This window comes from Garra rufa, chromosome 17 (genome assembly GCF_049309525.1).
Source record: "Garra rufa chromosome 17, GarRuf1.0, whole genome shotgun sequence".
Classification (NCBI taxonomy): domain Eukaryota; kingdom Metazoa; phylum Chordata; class Actinopteri; order Cypriniformes; family Cyprinidae; genus Garra; species Garra rufa.
The window spans coordinates 15,065,377-15,088,434 of NC_133377.1; the positions used below are offsets into that span (position 1 = coordinate 15,065,377).

The window sequence follows — 23,058 nt, forward strand, 5'->3', positions numbered from 1 at the left end:
TGTTTGTTTGTTGCTGTTCTTCAGAAAAATCCTTCAGGGCACACAAATTATTTGGTTTTTCAGCATTTGTGTGTATTTGAACCCTTTTTCAACAATGACTGTATGATTTTATGAGATCCATTTTTTCACACTGAGGACAACTGAGGGACTCAGTTGCAACTATTACAGAAGGTTCAAATGCTCACTGATGCTTCAGAAGATGCTTTTTTAATTTAAAGATCGGGGTAAATTTAACTTATTTTGTCTTCTGGAAAATATGCAAGTATCTTCTATAGCTTCTGAAGGGTAGTAAGAAAAAATAAGGTACTACGGCAAAATAAGAAAAATGTACACACATCCATTCTGTTCAAAAGTTTTCAACCCTGGCTCTTATGCATTGTTTTTCCTTCTGAAGCATCAGCGAGCGTTTGAACCTTCTGGAATAGTTGCATATGAGTCCCTCAGTTGTCGTCGGTGTGAAAAGATGGATCTCAAAATCATACAGTCATTGTTGGAAAGGGTTCAAATACACAAAAATGCTAAAAAACCAAAGAATTTGTGGGAACTGTTCAGGACAAACAAGGGACTCATGATCAACAAAAAAAGCACAGCTGTGGATCATTCAGGTAACAACACAGTATTAAGAATCAAGTGTAAGTACATTTTTGAACAGGGTCATTTTTATAAATTATTTATTATATTATTTTCTCTTGTGAACTTTAAACGTCTTTTATGTGAAATATCTTATTCAGGTCAGTACTAAATAAAAAATAGCATGCATTTATATGATTCCTTAAATTTTGGTACAATAATTAACATTTTGCAGGTTCGGCAAGCTGTATGTAAACTTCTGACCTCAACTGTACATTATAATCACATCATATTATAACCACAACATATTGTACTATACTCTCTACAAATAACTGCATGTATTTTCTAAATGCATGCTAAGATAGAGTTTATGACATATTTATTACTGGTTGTTTATAATGTTAATTTAAGTAAAACAGCAGAACAAGGGTTTCCCCATCAGGAATTAAAAAAAAAAAACATTTTAAATAGACTGCACTCAACAAGAGTATTTCTAGATAATTAAATATTTTTGCATAATTAGAAAATGTATATTCACTATTAAAATCATGATTTTTTTTTTTTAAGTTTTGAGAAAGGAAGGTGAGAAGAAAATGAGACTGAAAGTGAGAGAATATGATGAGTGCTGGAAATCTCTGCAGGAATAACAGCTCCAGCTTTGGAACGCTGTTCTGTGATTGGCTGGCAGGAGCAGAAGCTGCTGATTGGGCATAAAAACAAGAAGCGGGAAGCCCACAGGAGCAGGTGTACATGACCCAAATGCTGACAAAGTCAGTACACACATTTATACACACACAAACACATTCACGCCTGCAGCGATAAAAAACTCACACTTTCACTTTAGGACTGAGTGCTATAAACAAAATCACAAACCCTGAGTAATTTTATATCACGATATACACTACCGGTCAAAAGTTTGGGGTCAGTAAATTTTTCTTCTTCTTCTTCTTTTTTTGTTTTTTGAAAGAAATTAATACTTTTATTCACCAAGGGTGTGTTAAATTGATAAAAAGTGATAGCAAATACTTACATTGTTAGAAAATATTTATATTTTGAATAAATGCTGTTCTTTTGAGCTTTTTATTCATCAAAGAATCCTAAAAAAAATTCACAATTTCTAAATAAATACTTAAGACTGAAGTAATGGCTGATGAAAATTCAGCTTTGCATCACAGGAATAAATTCAATTTGAAAGTATATTACAATAGAAACCATTATTTTATATTGTAATAGCATTTCTATGCACACATTTCTGGCTCTTAAACCAATGAACGTGCAATAAAGAAAATCCCTTCTCTGGGTTCTTCATCTCATACTTGTTTCTTTCTCTGTGTTTAACTCCAATCACACCTACCGCTGATGCCACAGCAACAGAGGCACTTTAGGACTACGGTGACAGTAAATGATGGAAGACAGAGTAAACAGAGTAGTAGAACGCCTAAGTGCTGTGCGCTTTTGTAACTGGATGCAGAAAGTGAGCTTAAGACTGGAAAGCGGCTTTAAAATTAATCGGGGTCCTGTGCGGGATTAGAGACAAACGCTCTCTCTCTTTCTCTCTGTGTAATGTAGAAAGAACAAGCATCTGGATCTCGCTGTCAGTTGTTCTTTCTCTCACTGTCATGCTGGTCTCCATCTTTAGACGCCCGGTTTCTGCTCACCCCGGGCTCAAGGACAGGAGCCAGCTGTGAATGACCCAGAAAACTCTCGCCTGAGTAAACCCGTTTTACATGTGCTGTAGACACCAATGTTTATGTTTTGACCATTTTAAAGCTTAAGTGTTAAGTTACTGATGTTAAAATCCTTTTTATACATACTATACATAAACTATTAGCAGGCTGAATATGTTTACGTACACTCTTAAAAATAAAGGTGCATCAAAAGGTTCTTGAAGCGATGCCATAGAAGAACCATTTTTGGTTTCACAAAGAACCATCCAGTTAAAGGTTCTTAAAAGAACCATCTCTTTCTTACCTTTTTATAATATGAAGAACCTTCTTTCACCACAAAGAACCTTTTGTGAAGCAGAAAGGCTCTTCAGATGTTAAAGGTTCTTTATGGAATCATTTAGACAAAAAAAGGTTCTTCTATAGCATTGTGAAGCACCTTTATTTTTAAGAGTGTATACATTAAAAGTTTCAGTTGTGCTAAAGCGATAATTCGCCTTTTTAGAACTCTTTTTAATTAGACTTTGACTGTGCTTGCGTTGAAAGACAAGCTAATGGTGCATAGTTAAGTGTATTTTATCTCAGACAAAAAAAAAATATTATATGTAAACTGCTGTTTATTTTATTTTATTTCTTTCATTATTATTTTTATTTTATTTTATTTTTTGCTTATTTAACATTACTTGTTTAAACCATAAAATGGCAAATGCAATGTAAAAGTTTCAGTTGTGCTAAAGCAATAATTTGCCTTTTTTAACTCTTTTTAATTAGACTTTGACTGTGCTTACGTTGAAAGACAAGCTAATGGTGTATAGTGTATTTTATATCAGACAAAAAACTAAAAAAAAATTTAGCCAAAATATATTTCAATTATATGATAAATATTATATGTAAACTGCTGTTATTTAAATAAATAAAATTCAATAAATTACAAAATATCTCAAGGAAATAAAAACAAAAAAATGAACAATCTTAAAAAACAAAAAAACTAAAAGTACATCTTAGGCAAATGCAATGTGCACTTTCCATTTATATATTTGGGGAATATTATAAATATACTTATATAAATAAAATATATTCATAATATAACATGTTTTAACAATACATTTTTAAAGTATGAAATATATGTGACCCTGGACCTCAAAACCAGTCATAATTTTTAGAATATTTTCATCTGAATAAATAAGCTTTCCATTGTTGGTTAGGATAGGACAATATTTGGCCGAGATATAACTATTTGAAAATCTGGAATCTGAGGGTGCAAAAAAAAATCGAAATATTGAGAAAATTGTTTTTAAAGTTGTCCAAAGTTCTTAGCAATGCACATTACTAATCAAAAATTAAGTTTCAATATATTTACATATTTCCTAATGATTTTTGGCATAAAAGAAAAATCGATCATTTTGACCCATGCAATGTATTTTTGACTATTGCTACAAATATATACCCGTGTGGCTTAAGAATGGTTTTGTGGTCCAGGGTCACATATTTTATTTTATTTTTTTGTCAGATCAAAGGTCAAAACAAAAACCCACATGTAAACTTAAGCAAGCACATGACATTCTAAGCAACTCACATTTTCTTAAAAGTAATAATCAAGTTATTTTTGTAATTCCATTTGGTGCCACTAATGGTGTCAAAATTATGCACTTCACCTTTTGAGAGCCTTTAGATTTAATACACAAGCGTCCAGACAGAGAATGGTCCGATAAACCAAATTAAGATGCCAATTTTCAGCAAACCACTGATGGACAGACCAAATATGTCCAAATTAACAAAATTGAGAGGTTCCTCTTGGGACCACCAAAGGGTAAGTGGCTGGGGCCGTAAAAACACACACACTCATACACACACACACACTGGGGCTCAGGAGGATGAACTCAAGAACAATCAAACCAATCAATGACCACATGGTCGCACAGGCCTCCACAGTGCACCTGATCTCCATGGACACGAAACGGATGGGGGCGGGCGGTCGCTCGAGACAGCGGGAATAAAACAGACATAGAGAAGCAGGGAGATACAATGGACAAAGCATAACCATATTAAACTGCTACACTTTTAACACCCAGGACCTCAAACAATAACCCTCTCCAGGTGTGGTGGGCTCATAAACTCTCCAACTCATAATTCTACTAAGAATTTCTCATTTTAGCACAACGGCGTGCATAAACGCACAAACCCTGATGAACCCTGACTGTGTGTTTAACTTCCTTCTGATGTGAAAACTGACTTTGGACCACAAAACCAATCATAAAACCAGTTCACTTTTTGAAATTAAGATGTATAGATCATCTGAAAGGGGTTGCAATGACGTATGAATGGTTAGGTTTGGACAATATTTGACTGAGATACAACTATTTGAAAATCTGCAATCTGAGGGTGGAAAAAAGTCTAAATATTGAGTAAATCCCCTTTAAAGTTGTCTAAATGACGTTCTTAGCAATGCGTACCACTAATCAAAAGTCTTGACATATTTACAGTAGGAAATTTACAAAATATCTTCATGGAACACAATCCTTACTTAATATTCTAATGATTTTTATCGTAAAATAAAGACAATTGTTCGACTTAAGACTGGTTTTAAGGTTCAGGGTCACAAGTGCATCATGTGCAGAAGTTGTTGGGTTATCAAGAATATATTAATACCGGAAAGACCATAGGGAACCATAACTGTACTCACTTATATATATAATGACAGACACACTTGAGTGCTTTTGTTGCATGACAGAACAACAACAAGAGCATGCAAAGAACATTTGCGCTCAGAAAATCGTATCAGAGAGAACACTGTTCAATCAAAAGGAAATAGCGCTTTTTATTGCACATCGCTGTCATTTTTTCTGCCTTTTATACAAATGCATGGGAAGGCTTACATCACTTCAATTTATAAATGGGGTTTGATTGCATAACATTTCTGAATGGGTGAAGGCTGAAGCCAAAGCACAGAAACAATAAACTGAAGGTTGCTATTAGAGTAACAAGGCCTCTGGGTTTGAAATGCAATGCAAAGTCTCCAGGACTCACTGCACGTAATATGTTGACTTCAAGACTGTGTGAGACTGATGATGCAAAAGGATGTTTAATTTTACTGTAGACCACCAAACAGTGCAAGATCTGACATTTTGTTGGTGCAACAACAAATATTATATACCTTGCATTTGTACTTTTAGTAATACTAAACTGGTATATTTAAAGTCTGACAAATTGGAACAACTAATTTTGTACTTAACGCACTTTATTTTAGGGGTGGGCGATATGACCTAAAATTAATATCACGGTATTTTTCATCTTTTGAACGGTGACGGTATAATATCACGGTATTTCTTTTTTTGGTACATTTTGGGAGGAGTAGCCTGTCCTGTCCCTTTAGTATGTAAATAAAGTTAATATTTTTATATTATAATAAGTAAATGGTAGGTATCCTTATCAAAAAGAGACATGGGAGAGTATTATGCATTCTCAACATATTTATTTTGCAAAAAACCTAAAGATCTTACTTAACAGTGTACAACAAAACAAAAATTATTTTTTTATTGAAATTTAATTTCTGCAATATTTAAAACCTTTAAATAACTGGGGGAAATCAACCCATGGCAATTAGTTTATAAGTAGACCAATTCTGTGGGGAAAAAGGCGGACTTGGCAACCCTGCATCCAACACGAGCTGCTGGAGTTTGTCTTTGCACACATGAGTACGAAATTTTCGTCCGACATTTTTGCACGTTAAAAAAAATACAGGTTATGTTAATCGAGTTTACACACTGCCTCTGAAACTTTCGTCCGTCATAAAAAAAATTCGGATCGTGTTTGATTTTATGCATTTTCGCATCCATAATAAGCATTTTGATAAGGACGGCGAATATGAGAAAAAAAAAAAAAAAAAACGCATGCGAAAATCGGACTCAGTGTACAATGACCTATAGATTTGAATGATCACGGGTCGAAAGTAAAGAGAGATGACAAAAATAGACTGGAGGATTTGTTGCAATCTTGTACTCACTGACAAATATGAGAATGGGGCAGCCGTGGCCTAATGGTTAGAGATTTGGACTTGTAACCCAAAGGTTGCAGGTTCAAGTCTCAGGTCCGGCAGGGATTGTAGGTGGGGGGAGTGAATGTACAACACTCTCTCCACCCTCAATACCACGACTGAGGTGAGTCCCTTGAGCAAGGCACCGATCCCCCAACTGCTCCCCGGGCGCCGCAGCAATGGCTGCCCACTGCTCCGGGTGTGTGTTCACGGTGTGTGTGTGTTCACTACTGTGTGTGTGCACTTGGATGGGTTAAATGCAGAGCACAAATTCCTTGTATGGGTCACCATACTTGGCCTCACTCACCCCCTTTCCTTCCTTTCCTTCCTTTAAAATATCTATTATAAGATGTGCTGCTCCCTTTACAAAATCGAAAGTAAAAGTAAACAGGCCGGTCGCGTTCGCCTCGCGCCGCTCAATTTGTGATCCGCTGTGTAAATCCTTTGGCCGGCCGACCGGGAAAAGTCCCGGTCGTCCCGATTGCCACTCCGCCCCTGGTATAGGCTACAGGCCCGACCTTTCTTCAGGATGTTTCACCAGTCGTTTAATGGCCACTCCCCTTTTACCTACCACCTGCAAAGCTGATACGAATATGTTTTACTTTTTTATTTACAACAATATATACAGTATAAGGACAGGTATTCAGACCACAACTGAACGTTTGAAGAAAATTTATTGTTTTAAATATACCGGTATTGACGGTATTAGAAAATCCATGTCGTGGCGCAATCTCACACCGGTGATGACTATGACACCGGTGTACCGCCCACCCCTACTTTATTTGCACGGAAATAGTGCTAAAGGTCCTACTAAGTATATAAATAAGTATTAGGGGTGTGACGAGACGCTTATCTCACGAGACGAGATTGGGTTCACGAGAACGAGACAAGATTTTTAAACTTTTTTAAAGAAATCCTCAATGATGAAATATATAGGGTAAAATAGTATTTTATTCAACAACAAAAAAAACACAAAATGCAAAAATATGTTAATTGACTAAATAAATGCATTTTAAATATATTACTTTTTTACTAGGGTTATTCTGTTCAAAGAGTTGATATGGATGTTACCATTTGAAGAATGGTTTAGGTTAGCTGACAAAGCATGTTTACAGTGAAAAAATTCAAAAGAAATAATTTATTTTATTTTATATTATTATTTTAAGTTTTTTGGAAACTGTGATACTTTTTTCAGCATTTTAAGATTAATTAAAAGACAAATATTTTCTAACATAATACACTACTGTTCAAAGTTTGGGGTCAGTCAATTTGATCTTTCCTTCTTGTAAGAAATTAGTACTTCTATTAAGAAAGAAAGAAAGAAAGAAAGAAAGAAAGAAAGAAAGAAAGAAAGAAAGAAAGAAAGAAAGAAAGAAAGAGAAAAGTAGGAGAACAAAGGTAACTTGATTGCCTTTTAATTTGATGTTTTGATGTTATGTATTTTATTTTATGTTATATTACTATGTTAACTAATTTGGACACTGGTTCCCTTGATGAATAAAATGTTAAAAAGAACAGCATTTATTTAAAAGACAAATATTTTCTAACATAATACACTACTGTTCAAAGTTTGGGGTCAGTAAATGTTATCTTTCTTTCTTGAAAGAAATTAGTACTTCTATTCAGAAAGAAAGAAAGAAAAAAAAGAAAAGTAGGAGAACATGATGTTTATTATTTATTTAATTTTATATTCTATTATTATTTTAACTTATCTGGAAACTGTGATACTTTTTAAAATTTTATTAATCAAAGAAACCTGAAAAAAGTATCAGTTTCCAAAAAAGTTAAAGAAATTAGTACTTCTATTCAGCAAGAAAGAAAGAAAGAAAGAAAGAAACGTAGGAGAACAAATTTTAATTGAACTTTTTTTGGAAACTGTAATACTTTTTTAAATTTTATTCATCAAAGAAATCTAAAAAAAAAAAAAGTATGACCGTTTCCAAAAAAGTTAAAGTAATAAAATAAAATAAAATAAAATAAATAACATCAATACATAAAATTAAAAGGCTTTTCTTTCTTTCTTTCTTGCTAAATAGAAGTACTAATTTCTTTCAAGAAAGAAAGATAACATTTACTGACCCCAAACTTTAAACAGTAGTGTATTATGTTAGAAAATATTTCTTTTAAATAAATACTGTTCTTTTTAAAGAAAAAAATTAATGATATTTATTTTATTTTATATAAACGGTGATACTTTTTTCCAGTTTCTTTGATGAATAAAATGTTAAAAAGAACAGCATTTATTTAAAAGACAAATATTTTCTAACATAATACACTACTGTTCAAAGTTTGGGGTCAGTAAATGTTATCTTTCTTTCTTGAAAGAAATTAGTACTTCTATTTAGCAAGAAAGTAAGAAAGAAAGAAAGAAAGAAAGAAAAAAGAAAAGTAGGAGAACAAAGAGCGCCTTTTAATTTGATGTTTTGATGGTATTTATTTTATTTTATATTATTATTTTAACTTATCTGCACCGTTTCCAAAAAAGTTAAAATAATAAAATAAAATAAAATAACAGTAGTGTATTAGGTTAGAAAATATTTGTCTTTTAAACAAATGCTGTTCTTTTAAAGAATTTATTAATCAAAGAAACCTGAAAAAAGAACAGCATTTATTTAAATATATATATATATATTTTTTTTTTTAACATAATACACTACTGTTCAAAAGTTTGGGGTCAGAAAATTTTATCTTTCCTTCTTGAAAGAAATTAGTACTTCTATTCAGCAAGAAAGCAAGAAAGAGACAGAAAAAGAAAAGTAGGAGAACAAAGGTAACCTGAGCGTCTTTTAATTTCTACTCCTATCAAAACAAGCTACAAACGTATTGTACACAACAAGCTTCAGTAATAAACACTGAAATAGCAATATAGCATTGTTTATAGTAAATACACCTGCCTGAAGTAAACATGCGCTTTATTCTCTCACTGCCTCACGGGACAATTTCCACGACACGACCGAATGGTAACAAAACTGCACAGAAATGATACATTTCGCTACAAAATAATAATATTTTAAATCAAAGCGAATAAAAAGAAAAACATTTGGCTGTACTGAGTGTTATTAACTATCAACCCTATGTGAGATGAAGACAGCCCGCCAATGGAGCACCGACACAATACAATAAATCAGAGCGCTAGTCAAACGACTATAACTTGAAAGCTTTTGTAGTTTTTTTGACAGCTGTCGATCAAAAAGCTCTGATATGGAGAATCATAATGGGTAAGCAGGTGCGCCTGAATGAAATGTCTGAAAATGGCGCCGAATGTAAAAAAAAAAAATGTCAACAGATTCCCGTCCTCGCGAGCATCACACAATACATAATCCAGCAGCAAGATTCCCCTCTTACCTTTCCCTTTAAATCATCAACGGGTAGAAATAATCCACTACAAAATGTCCAGAAACCGCTTTCCCACAGATATCACACAAGCAAAGCCATGTACAAAATTATCCAAGCTTTTTTAAAACGGTGTTTAGATTCTAGTAAAAAGGGGGGGGGGCTAGCTATGCAATGAGCCAAGCGTATTTGGGAAGGCGACCAATGGGAGGCGAGCGGAGGTTGGAATGAGCCAATCAGACGCGAGATCACCGAGCTTCGGTCCCAGGCGCTAAGGCTGTAGCAGCATCGTAACCAAGGAGACTTAGAAACGAGATCAACTGGATTCGTTTTGTAACTGTTTTGTTACAGATGCTACTTTGTTTCCTGATTGAAAAAACAAACAGCTTTTTATCAGCTGTAAGGTTTTTGCAGCTGTTTATCCCCTGAATATAATAAAAGCCACACATTTCAGGGGACTTATTTAATTTCATCTGCTACTTTTATTTTATTAGATTTTATGTTTTATTTATTATTGTTGTATGTACACTGCTGTTGAAAAGTTTGGGATCAGTAAGATTGTGTATGTTTCTTTAACAAGTATTTAATGCTCATCGAGTCTTGATTTATTTGATTAAAAATACATAAAAAAATGAAATATTTTTGCTATTTAAATTTTCATTTTTTTCTATTTTAATAGACTTTAAAATATAATTTATTTCTGTGATGCAAAGCTGAATTTTCATCACCATTAATCCAGTCTTCAGTGTCAAATGATCCTTCAGAAATCATTCTAATATGCTGATTATTATCAATGTTGCAAAGAGTAGTGCTACTCAATATATTATTTACTCTTATTTTACTTTATTTTACCTTTTATTATTTTTGTATACACTGCCCAGATAGCAAGAACGTTTGGGCCAAATGTGGCTGATAGCTGTCACGTTTGGCCTATAGGTATGGCATGGCTGAGCACATATGGGCCAAACTTGTACCATATATGCTTTGCCATGGCTTTAGAATTGGAGGGAATTTTCATTTGGGTGACTTTTTGTGTTAAGGTATATGGCCCAGATGACAGTACACAGACGAGATCCATATATGGCTCGGCACATCCTGAAATATGTTAACTTATGGTTAACATTTGGCTTTTACTTGGAAAAACACACATAACCTGCTATAGTCATGTGTGGCTGGTTCGTGGCAGTCCAAATGTCAGCCCATTCATTCATTCTTCCTGTATTCCTATTGGTGGATTACTGAACATTTGAAAATATATGTCCGTTATTTCCCGCTCTGCTCCCTCTTTACAACAGCCTTTGCCCAGACACAGGGGATGTAACTGTATGCTTATTCGTACAGTAAAAAAAAGATTGCTTAGGTATGTGTACCGAACAAACACAGTTTCGTTTTGACCATGATCATGTGCTGAATTCATATACGTGAATACAACTTCACTATACATACCTCCTGTCCAGTAATCACGATAAGCTTTGTGTTGTTATTTTCGATAAGTCTCATCTTTAAAATTATGTCTATTATATCAGAAAATTTAAATGATAAATGCCTTTTTAACGCTCTTTTGACGTTGCGTGACAGACCACTGCAAGTGGCGTTACTCCAGCTAGCACTCATGTCATGGCTTGTTTTAATATTAAAATAATATCTAATACTAATTATGATATGCTAATGTTCTTTTTTTCTCTCCTTTTCCTGACAGACTGTGAAAGAAAGGCTGGTGAGACTTACTAAAAGTATCCATTAATGTACATTTATTTACTCACTTGACACTTACACTACACTTTATGTTCTGTATTGTACTTCTGTTATTAAAATTTTTATTATATTAAAAATGTCTGTGAATCAATTTTGTGTTTAAGATGCGTTTAAGATTTACTGTGTAATTGGTATTTTAAATACCTTTACAGAACTCAGCCATATAAGAATACCATACAAGATCCATATATCAGCCACATCTGTTCTGTTTTGGCTCATTTTAGGTTGAGTTATGGCACTGTTTTGGCTTGGTTCTGGGTAAAAAGATGTGGACCAGTTTTGGGCCGGGGAACCAAAATGTATCTGGGCCACACTTTAGCTGTTGGTATGGGCCAGATCCGGCCCAGAGGAAATTTGCTGACTGGGTGGCTTGCAAAAATTTGGGATCAGTAAGATTTTTAATGTTTTCTTTTTTTTAAAGAAGTATTTTCTGCTCATCAAAGCTGTGTTTATTTGATTAAAAATACAGAAAAAAAAAAACAGTAATATTATTGCAATTTAAAATTGTGAATTTCTATTTTAATATATTTTAAAATATATTTTATTTCTGTGATGCAAAGCTGAAATACTCCTTCAGAAATCATTCCTATTTTTTTTTTTTAATTTATTTATTTATTTATTTATTTATTTTTTGGAACCTGTAATTTATTTATGAAATAAATAGCATTTATATAGAGAAATATTTTCTAACATAATACACTACCGTTCCATTTTTGGGGTGAGCAAATGTTATCTTTCTTTCTTTCTTGAAAGAAAGAAATTAGTACTTATATTCAGCAAGGATGTTTTAAATTGATAAAAAGTGATAGTAAAGACTTATATTGTCAGAAAAGAGTGACATTTGACACTGAAGACTGTTTCATCACAAATGGCTGATAAAAATTCAGCTTTGCATCACAGAAATAAATTGTATTTTAAAGTATATTAAAATGGATATTTATGGTCAAATAAATGGAACATTAAAAAATTTAAACAAATAACAATAAATAACAATAAATTATTATTATTTGTGCATTTTATTACCATTTATTTTAAAGCAAAATAAATAAATTATTGCCACAAATCTCAGATATAAACTGGATAATTCAAGTTCAGTTATGAGGTGTCTCCTTCCATTAATGGACATCTAATGTCTCCATTGGATTGTAGTAAATCTCAGCGTTTTGTCAAACCGCACAATAATTATGACTAGAGGGTTGGGTCTGTTCCCTCTGCCCTCAAAATACGCCATCATCCATCACTACTAAATAATGCATGGATGGTGCCGCCCTATAGCGACTGCACAAACATAAAGTGCATGTGCACTTTTATTTGGCCACATTTATTTGTTTTGGTGTGGAAGTAAATTCTTAGCATTCAGCAAACAGTCATAAAAATAAAGGTTCTTTATTGACATTGATGATTCCATGAAAAATATTTAACATTCATGGAATCTTTCCATTACATAAAAGGTTCTATAGAATACTAAAATGTTCAGACTAAGACAAAAATGGTTCTTTTTAGAACAGTTCACTGAAAGGTTCCAAAAATGGATCACTGAGAAAACCCCACTGTTGAAAAAAGCTTAAATGCTTAGTGGGGTGTTATAGTATATTAATAGTATATGAATCTCCTGTGGTTTCCCACGTCAGGAGAATTGGCCCTTCCCTTCACTAATTTAAAGGGCAGCTGCTTCCTGCTAAAACAAAATGACAGCACCAACCAGACAGTCCAAGTCCCCAGAGATGGGCGCGACAGAGGGGAGACAGTCACACCCCACCCCGTCCTTCCAGAACCTTCTGCATCTCCACCCCCGCCCCCAGATCCCCTCCATTAACATCTGTGCTAGTGGCGCCAGCTGAGCACCAAAGCCCTAATTACTGCTCTGTCAACCACCACGTCATTAGTCAAATACCTCTAACCTGACAGGCCATAGGAGACGTCCTACCGGAGGATGAATTATGTCGTGTCAGACGTGCTCACACTAATGTGGGCCAGAGATTTTGGGGATCGTTAGTGCAGTGTTTCAAACACAACCCATTTCTGAGCCTCACAGGGTGTCTAGATACTTAATGTTTGATTTTTTTTTCTCTTAAAAGGGGTCATCGGATGCCCATTTTCCACAAGTTGATATGAGAAGTCTATAACATACTTTGGTTAAAATTTCTCAATGGTAGTGTAAAAAACACTCTTTTTACCTTGTCAAAATCAGCCCTTTTTAGAGCGAGCTCCTCTTGCATGTTCCTTTAAACGCTTGCTCTGCTTGCCCCGCCCCTCTCTGCCGTGGGATGACGAGCCGTAATGTTTACTTTAGGCACATTTAGCTGTGAAACTTGCTAACTAGCATATTATTAAGTAGGGGCATTTGTAAAGATGCATAAAAAACCCTTTTTGAAGGGGTGAAGCTGCATCACGAAGGATTTGCACGAACATAGACGCATATGTAGATCGGGATCAGCGCTTTCCTTTCAAAAACGAAAGTAACGTTATCCTCTGCGTCTCTTAACCGGCTCAGATGTCAGGAGTAAATGACGACTGCTATGTTCATTATTACATCCAACAACAGAACACCTCAATCGCTCAATCAGAGACATTCTTGTCTTCCTCTGCACCTGAGTCACACAATGGCGATCAGAGACTGTTTCAGCTCGGTGAGGGCGGGTCTAAGGTAAGGCCCTCATGTCAATCAACTATCGTGGGAGTGGCCTCTGTCTGTGTGTCGTCACACCGACAAGAAGCTGAGAATGATCTGATTTTAAAAGTAGATATTACTTTTACAGATTCAAAAAATACCACTGGGTGGATTTTTATCATTGTGGGGTGGTTGTGTATACAAACTGCCAACACACATTAATGTTCAAACAACACGTAAAAGTGAGTTTTGCATCCGATGACCCCTTTAAGTTTTCTTATGATCAAAGAAGCTGCATCCTTGTGATCAAAAATAGAGTAAAAAAGTAATATTGTAAAATATTTTTTTACACTGTGAAACAACTGTTTTCTATGATCCTTCAGATATCATTCTAATATGCTGATTTGCTGCTCAGTTATTATTGATGTTCAATTAATAATAATGGTTCTTATTATCAATGTTGAAAATGCTGCTTAATAGTTTTGTCATCATAATACATTTTTTAATGAATAGAAAGTTCATTATAAATATCCTTACTGTCACTCTATCAATTAAATGCATCCTTGTTAAAAAAAAGTATAACATAAAATAAAATAACATTTTGAATGGTATCCCTTACCAAAATAAGTATACTTAAAGTTTATTTTATTAAGTATACTTAAGTAAAGTTCAAGTATGTTTTAAGTATACTTCATGTAGTAAGTATACAAATATCAGTGTACTAGTAGTATACTTTTAAGTATACTCATTGGGACTAAATTGGCCCACTTTCTAGTATATAAAAGTATACTATTAAGTATACTTTAAGTATAACAGTAGTAAACCATAAGTACACAACTAGTTCACATCTGTTTTTAGTTTTTACTGCAAGTATAATAAAAGTGAACTTATAGGTATACTGATTATAATTATAATTAAATACTTTTTTATGCATTTTAGTACACTCTGAAGTATAGTCTCAGTAAACTTCTAGTTTAGTAGTTTTATACTGTGAGTATACTTGTAAGTTTTCTTTAAGTGAACTTTACATCATACTTTAAGTATATTACTATATACCTATTTAGGTATTAATTTGTATATATTTTGTTATATGAGTATCTGAACATACAAAAGATCAAAAGAAAGAACAGAGTATCTGCTTGTAAACAAAAACATTTTATTCTAGCTTCATGCATTTTTTTTAATACACACTTAAATGTGGGTAAGTTTCATAAAAATAAATAAGTGAATAACATTTTGAACAAAAAGCTAAAAAAAGACTATTCATGATTTTCAAAATGTAGATGGAGTTGATCAACACCCCAAAGCTTGACAGTCATTATTACCTCTTCATGGGTCGACATTTTATTCCATAATGTTACACAGTTTTATGGTTTTGATGCTGTTTTACGTCTGATGATTGCATGTGGAAGCATTTGTTGTGTCGGTTTTTTCTTCACTTGTGTTTAGGAAGTTCTCTACAGAAGATGTGCAATAGTGCCCCTAGCGTATAACAATGAAAACACAGATTTTCAGAGCACAGATATAGCTTAAATAAGACTTATTTATTAAGTATAAGTCAAGTGTACTTAACCCTCCTGTTACCCTAAAATCCGCTAACACCTTTTTCCCACTGGGGTCAATTTGACCCCAAATTTAAAACCTCTAGAATATGATATTTTTTTGCTAAAAGGTTAGTGTCAGGTAATTGATGTCTTTGTTGACTACTTAACAACACTCTGAAACACCCCCCAACTTTCACTGTCAAAAACCTGTGACAAAATCTCACTGACAGAAAACCTTTGCGTAGAGGCCATTTTCGATTGAGAGAGCAATTCAACTGACAGTGGTTCTCGCAATACTACAGGTATGGTTGTGTTAGTTTTATTTTTTATTTTTATTATACTTAACATATAAAATTATAGTGCATATTATAAAATCATAGCATGTTATAGTGACCTCAATATCACCCAAAACAAATGTGTGTAAATTTTTTATATTTTTTATGTTTTATACAGCTAAAAGAAACTGGGGTCAAATTGACCCCAAAGAACACCGATGTAACAAAAATGTGTACAGGGCATTGAACAAATAATATCATGTTAGTTTTATGTTTACCAAGTTTTCCCCATTAAATTAGGAAAAGTCATTCAATCTGAAGCAAAAAAAAAAAGTCAATTATATATGTACATACGTTAAACATTGAATGGGGTCAAATTGACCCCAAGGATAACAGGAGGGTTAAATGCCATTTTAAGTATATTTCTGAGAAGTAACTGAAAGTATACTTTCCTAGTTTTAGTTTAAAAGAAATATACTAATAGCACACCTGAATAAACGTACTCGGTTACTAACGTAACCTCGGTTCTCTCAGAGAGGGAACGAGTACTGCGTAGCTTTACGCTAGGAGAAAATCCTTTCCGCGAGAGATATTGAAGCCAAAAAATTATCCTTAATTTTGTATTAATGTAAAACGCGTTGCCGCAGTGAGCAGACATAGGCGAGGCGTGCTGCGTGCCTATTGGCTGCTCTGCAGCAACTGCAGCACCTATCGAGCGAGGCTTGGCGCGAAGTCCGCTCCAATGAGCGCCTTTCGCGCCTGATACGTCATCTCCCGCCGAAAGTGGCGTGATCTCAGCCTATAAATATCGCTCGCAGGTAGCTACACTCTGGTTTTTTCATCGTAAAAGCGCTCAGAGCAGACGCTTGCACGGCAAGGTACGCAGTACTCGTTCCCTCTCTGAGAGAACCGAGGTTACGTTAGTAACCGAGTACGTTCTCTTACGAGAGGTCACTCTTACTGCGTAGCTTTACGCTAGGGGAACGCCCTGTAAAACGCCGTGCATGCCAACATCTGATACCATAGACCCTAGGGCCGTAGCCCGGGGTTCATACAGTGCTTAAACATGTAAGGGGATTAGTGCCCTAAACACACTAGCTCCTGGAGTATCCGGGCGGGTAAACGGCCTGGATGGACTCAGAACGTGGGTCCAGATATCTGCTAAAATCTAGACCGACAGCAATTTGGCCTGTAAGGCGGGAACCTCCAGGTTGTAGAATCTTATAAATGTAGACGGAGAGGCCCAGCCTGCCGCCGTACAAATATCTTGCAAGTCGATCCCACTCGACCAAGCCCACGACGAGGCCACGCCCCTCGTGGAATGTGCTCTAACACCCAGCGGGCATTGCATGCCCTTAGACTCGTAGGCCAGTGCAATGGCATCCACTATCCATCTGGATAAAGTCTGTTTTGACGCAGCCATTCCCTTAGAATGTCCGTAAAACGAAACAAACAGCTGTTCTGTCTGTCTAAAAGCAGACGTGCGAGACACATAGACTCTTAGCGCTCTAACTGGACATAAGAGTCTCGCGTCAGCCTCTCCATCCACAGCCGGTAAAGCAGACAGTGCGATGACCTGTGCTCGAAACGGTGTGTTAATAGACTTTGGCACGTATCCGTGCTTGGGTTTGAGTATGACTTTTGAGTCGTTGGGTCCAAACTCCAAGCATGTCGCGCCCACGGAAAGCGCATGCAGGTCTCCCACACGCTTCACTGAAGCGAGCGCTAGTAGGAATATGACCTTAAGAGACAGATATTTTAATTCGGCCGCCCGTAGTGGTTCAAATGGTTCGCTCTTCATAGCGTCCAACACCACCGAAAGGTCCCATGTTGGGACTGAGGGCGGTCTGGGTGGATTTAACCTTTTTGCTCCTTTAAGGAAGCGGATGATTAAATCATTCTTCCCTATTGACTGACCTAGCGTTGTTTTCGAGAACGCTGCTATGGCCGCCACGTAAACTTTGAGCGTGGACGGGGATCTGCCCTTGTCCAGTAGCTCTTGTAGGAAGGAAAGTACATCTGTCACACCACAGTCTGTGGGTGAGGATCCGCGTGCTGTGCACCAGTCCGCAAATATCGACCACTTCGAAGCATAGAGCCGTCTAGTAGATGGAGCTCTAGCTTGTGCGATCGTTGATATCACTCCTGTGGGGAGTTCATCATATATTCCCTGGTGACCCATACATGAAGGGACCACAGCTCGGGATGGGGGTGCCAGATCGCGCCGCCCGCCTGTGAGAGGAGGTCTCTCCTCACAGGAATTGGCCACGGAGCGATGCTCGTCATCTGCATCAGCGCTGGGAACCAAGTCTGGTTTCCCCAAAACGGCGCTATCAGCAGAATTGCACATTTTTCCTCTTTCACTCTCTCTATCACTTGTGGGAGGAGAGAGACCGGGGGAAAGGCATACAGAGGACGGCGGGGCCACGTATGAGCTAGCGCGTCCTTGGTTTTGGAAAAGAATTCTGGGCAGCGAGCGTTGTCCTGAGATGCAAATAGATCTATCTCCGCTCTGCCGAATGTCTTCCATAATAGCTGCACCGTTTGGGGGTGCAGCGACCATTCGCCTGCCGGAATAATGTTCCTGGACAGTCTGTCTGGTCCTACATTTAGGGTCCCCCGCACGTGCGCTGCCCTTAGCGAGCCCAGGTTGCGATGAGCCCATACCAGAAGGCGTTCTGCAAGTGCATGAAGGTTTCTGGACCTGAGCCCGCCCTGGCGATTTATGTAAGCCACCACCGATGTGTTGTCGGAGCGGACTAAAACATGACTTCCCTTCAATAGGGGAAGAAAATATGTCAGCGCATTCTCCACTGCTATCATTTCGAGGCAGTTGATGTGCAGTGACTTCTCTCGTTCTGACCATAGGCCGAACGCCGGTCTGCCCTCTAGCAGAGCCCCCCATCCCGAGGTGGACGCGTCCGTGGACACTACTTTCACCCTCGAGGGTCTCTCTAGAGTGACACCTTTTCGGTACCAGTCGGCTGCCTTCCCCGGCCTCAGGGCTGTAACGCAGCTCTGATTGATCGTGAGACAGAGCTGACCGGACGCCCACGCTCGGCGCGGCACGCGCGCTTTCAGCCAGCGCTGCAGTGGGCGCATGCAAAGCACCCCTAACTGCAGAACTGATGAAGCTGAAGCCATAAGACCTAGCACTCTTTGAAAGGTTTTGAGCGGGGCAGACTTGCTGTGGCAGAGCGCGCTCACTGCGCTCTGAACGCTCAGCGCTCGTACTGGCGAAAGCTTCGCTTTCATTGCCAGAGAGTCTAATTCTATGCCCAGGAAGGAGATATTCTGGCTGGGGTTCAGCGAGCTTTTCTCCCAGTTGACCTTCAGACCCAAGTTCTCGAGGTGATCGAGTAACATGATCGTGTGTTCCCTGAGCAATGAGTGAGATTGCGCTAGTATCAGCCAGTCGTCCAAATAATTCAGTATGCGCACGCCTTTCTGTCTGAGCGGGGCGAGCGCTGCATCCATGCACTTCGTAAATATACGGGGTGCTAGGGACAAACCGAATGGCAGGACTGTGTACTGATAAGCTTGGCCCTCGAAGGCGAATCTCAAAAATCGCCTGTGACGCGACGCTATCTGTATTTGAAAATACGCGTCTTTCAGATCCACTGACACAAACCAGTCTCCTCGGCACACTTGCGCGAGGATTTTCTTGGTTGTGAGCATTCTGAACTTTCGCTTCACTAGCGCTTTGTTCAGTTGCCTTAGATCTAGTATGGGCCTGACTCCTCCACCTTTTTTCGGTATCAGAAAATATTTGCTGTACAGCCCCCCTTCGCTCTGACCTTGAGACAGGGGTTCTATGACACCTTTGCTCAATAATGTGGTCACTTCGGCTCGTAGCAGGTGTGCTGCATCTGCCTTTATCATAGTCTCGACGCGCGCCGTGTAACGGCGAGGGCGTCGTCGAAACTGGAGCGAATAGCCTGTCTTTACAGTGTCCAGCACCCATTTTGAGACCCCTGGGAGTTTTTCCCAGGCATCTGCATGTAATGCGAGGGGGTGGGTGCGAAGCGCGCTCCGATCTGTCGCTAATGGAGCTGCTTCGGTGTCTGTGACACGTAAGGCTCGGGGTACGCTGACCGCGGGGACTGCTTTCTCTGTGTGTATATGTGGTTGCGTGGTAACGGGCACATTTAACACATTCGATGCAGCTTTTAGCCTCGTAGGCTGGGCGTCGTCCGGTTTCGTTTTTACAGAAACCGTAAGACCTGCCTGATGTAGTATGTGTGGGCACTCTAGGGTGGGCACATATACCACATGTGAAGCGCAGTCGATTTGGGTCGACTTTATGAGCGCGGGGCTTGTATGACAGGGTGTGCTTATGTGCAGTGATGGCAACTGGACAGTGGACATGCGTGCTACACACAAAACACTTTCGGCCGTGGCCGTAATACCCGAAATTATACTCTTTTGAGGATTTATTTGGGTAGCCGTGAGAACGGCTGTTGAGTGCAGACAGGCGGGCTGCAGCGCCGGCCTGATGACTGCGGATAATGCTGAAACAGCCGCATTTCCTGGAGCTGAGCGAGCGAATACTTTTGGTGGGAGTCTGGCAGCCGCGGGACTCGCGCACCGGCGTTTTCCTAGCGGTACTAGGCCTGCTTCGGAGGATTAGGTTTGAGCTCAACCTTGGGCCTCTGAGCGCGCTCTCCGTGGCGGCGGCCTGCAGAGCGTGATCGAGGTCTCGCTCCCTGCGTCTGCTGACGTTGAGAGACGGCTGCGGCAGGCTGATGCTGAGGTCTGGCGCTCTGCGCTGGCGGCTTTGGGCGTCCGGCGGAGCTAGACCGCTTGGGCAAGAAGTGCTTCATTGCCTGAGAAGTCTTCTGAACCTCCGCAAACCTCTCCGTGAAGTCCTTCAGGGAAGCGCCGAACAGACCCGTTGTCGCAAACGGCGCGTCGAGAAAGGCTGTACGCTCGGACTCCGCCATCTCTGAGAGCGTGAGCCACAAGTGCCTCTCTGTCACTGTCAGCGCCGCCATGTTGCGTCCAATAGCCTGAGCTGCCGATTTGGTGGCACGGAGAGCGAGGTCCGTGGCGCTCCTCAGATCCGGCACGCAGATCGCGTCAGGGCCTTCCTCGTCCAGCTTTTGGAGAAGGTCAGCCTGGAAGATCTGCAGCGTGGCCATGGTGTGCAACGCTGAGGCGGCCTGTCCCGCCGCGGCGAAGGCTCGGTGGAGCAGACTGGACGTTTGTCTGCAGGCTTTTGACGGCAGCGCCGGCTTAGCACGCCGTCCAGCGGAGGGCGGGCATAAGTGTGCTGCTATCGCCTCTTCCACAGGAGGAATAGACAGGTATCCTTTGCTCTCGGCGCCGTCAACCACGGAGAACGCCGGGGAGGAGGATGGGCGCACTCTCGCCGAGTAGGGGGCGCCCCAGGACTTTGTCAGCTCCTGGTGGAGTTCGGGAAGGAAAGGGGCGGGCTTAGCTTGCGACGTCCGCTCTCCTTTAGGCAGGAACCGGCCGTCCAGCCGGTTGTGAGCAGGCTGCTCTGGTGAGGACCATTCCAAGCCCAGGCTCGCCGTGGCTTGGGTCAAAATCCTCAGGAGCTCCGACTCTATAGAGGCTCTCGTGCTGGGAGGGGCGTGAGCAGGGGGGGCGACGTCCACGGAGTTCGCCCAGTCCTCACTGCCTGACGCAGCCAGCGAACAGGAGTCCTCCTTCTCCTCCGTTTCCCACATCTCGACGGCGCTAGCAGCGGGGGCAGCGGCTGGCAGCGGCTGCTCCAAATCCTGCACCGAGAAAGTGAAGGCGGGTGAAGCTAGCGGGCGCGCCGGCGAGCTTTGACGGCTGGAGGACGATTCCGGCAGCCGCTGGGCACGGCGCTTTTTACGGCGCGGCACCACAGCCGGCTTAGGAGCAGACTGTGAAAAGAAGGCCAAGCGAGCCCTCAGAGTCGCCATGGCCATAGACTCGCACTGAGGGCATCCTCCCTCGGCGAGCGCTATCACAGCGTGGTCTTCACCCAGGCAGGAAACGCACACAGCGTGGCGGTCCCCGTCGCTGAGTGCGACTCCACATGAGTCGCAGGAGGGCATCTTTAAAAAGACGCAGCTCTTTCAGTAATAAGGTTTTGTAAAGGATATGAGCGCCGGAAAGCGCAGCAGGAAGGCAGGAAGGCGGTGTGGCCAGCAGCTTCAGACTCGTCCCGCTGATGAGCTTCCAGTCGACGGCGGCTTCTTCTCCAGCTCCAGCGATGCGAAGGCGTCGCGTGAAGGATGAAAAAATCAGAGTGTAGCTACCTGCGAGCGATATTTATAGGCTGAGATCACGCCACTTTCGGCGGGAGATGACGTATCAGGCGCGAAAGGCGCTCATTGGAGCGGACTTCGCGCCAAGCCTCGCTCGATAGGTGCTGCAGTTGCTGCAGAGCAGCCAATAGGCACGCAGCACGCCTCGCCTATGTCTGCTCACTGCGGCAACGCGTTTTACATTAATACAAAATTAAGGATAATTTTTTGGCTTCAATATCTCTCGCGGAAAGGATTTTCCCCTAGCGTAAAGCTACGCAGTAAGAGTGACCTCTCGTAAGAGAACTTCTTTTTCGTAAGGGAATAATGGTTTCCACTATATAACTGTCACATGTCTCCTTATGTTTCCTGTCTTTTGCCTTGTGTTTGCACTGTTGAAATTTGGTTTCTCCCTCTGTCTCCCCCCGTCAGTTTGTATGATTTGGTTTAGTCCTGTGATTAGTCCTCGTTTGTTCATTATCTGTATCACCTGTGTTTTCTTGATTAGTTTGCTTTATAAGTCAGTCTTTGAGTTCTGTCTTTGTCGGTCATCAAATGTGTTCAGTGTGTGTGGAAATCCCCTGTCTCTTCCTTGGAAATCAAGATTAAAAGTATTCGTTATTTGACTTTGACTTTCGCCTCGTCAATCCAGCACCGGCTGTTACTAGTGATGGGAAAATGAAGCTTTTCGAAGCACCGAGGCTTTCCCCTCAACTGTATCGTAAAAAGGTTCGTTACTCGAAGCTTTTCAACATGTTGCACACTAATGACATCTTGTGGACAAAGGTGGGAAAAGCTGCTTTCGCGTCCCAGATCTTAAAGCGATTTTGGACAGTTTCATTAAACACATCAATTTGTGCTATGTCAGAAATTTTACAGTAATTTTACTCGAATTGATCTGTAAATAAACGTTTTAATAAAATTATACAAGTATAAGCATGGTTCATGTAGGCATATATGTTCAAAGTAAATTAAGAATAATTTTGACTAATATTAGTGTTAATTAGAAGTGCTTGTGAAGCAAGGATAAC

At 39.5% G+C, this 23,058-nt stretch overlaps 1 protein-coding gene across 6 annotated transcripts in view; it reads right to left on the reverse strand.

Annotated features, from left to right (window-relative positions):
• Positions 1-9,733, reverse strand: part of epb41a (erythrocyte membrane protein band 4.1a) — a 104,940-nt gene extending 95,207 nt beyond the window's left edge. For all 6 annotated transcript variants that reach the window (XM_073822070.1, XM_073822069.1, XM_073822068.1 and 3 more), the window contains exon 1: positions 9,613-9,733. The gene's annotated coding sequence lies outside the window, so the exon portion shown is untranslated. The remainder of the gene's footprint in view (positions 1-9,612) is intronic.
• Between the last annotated feature and the right edge of the window lie 13,325 nt (positions 9,734-23,058).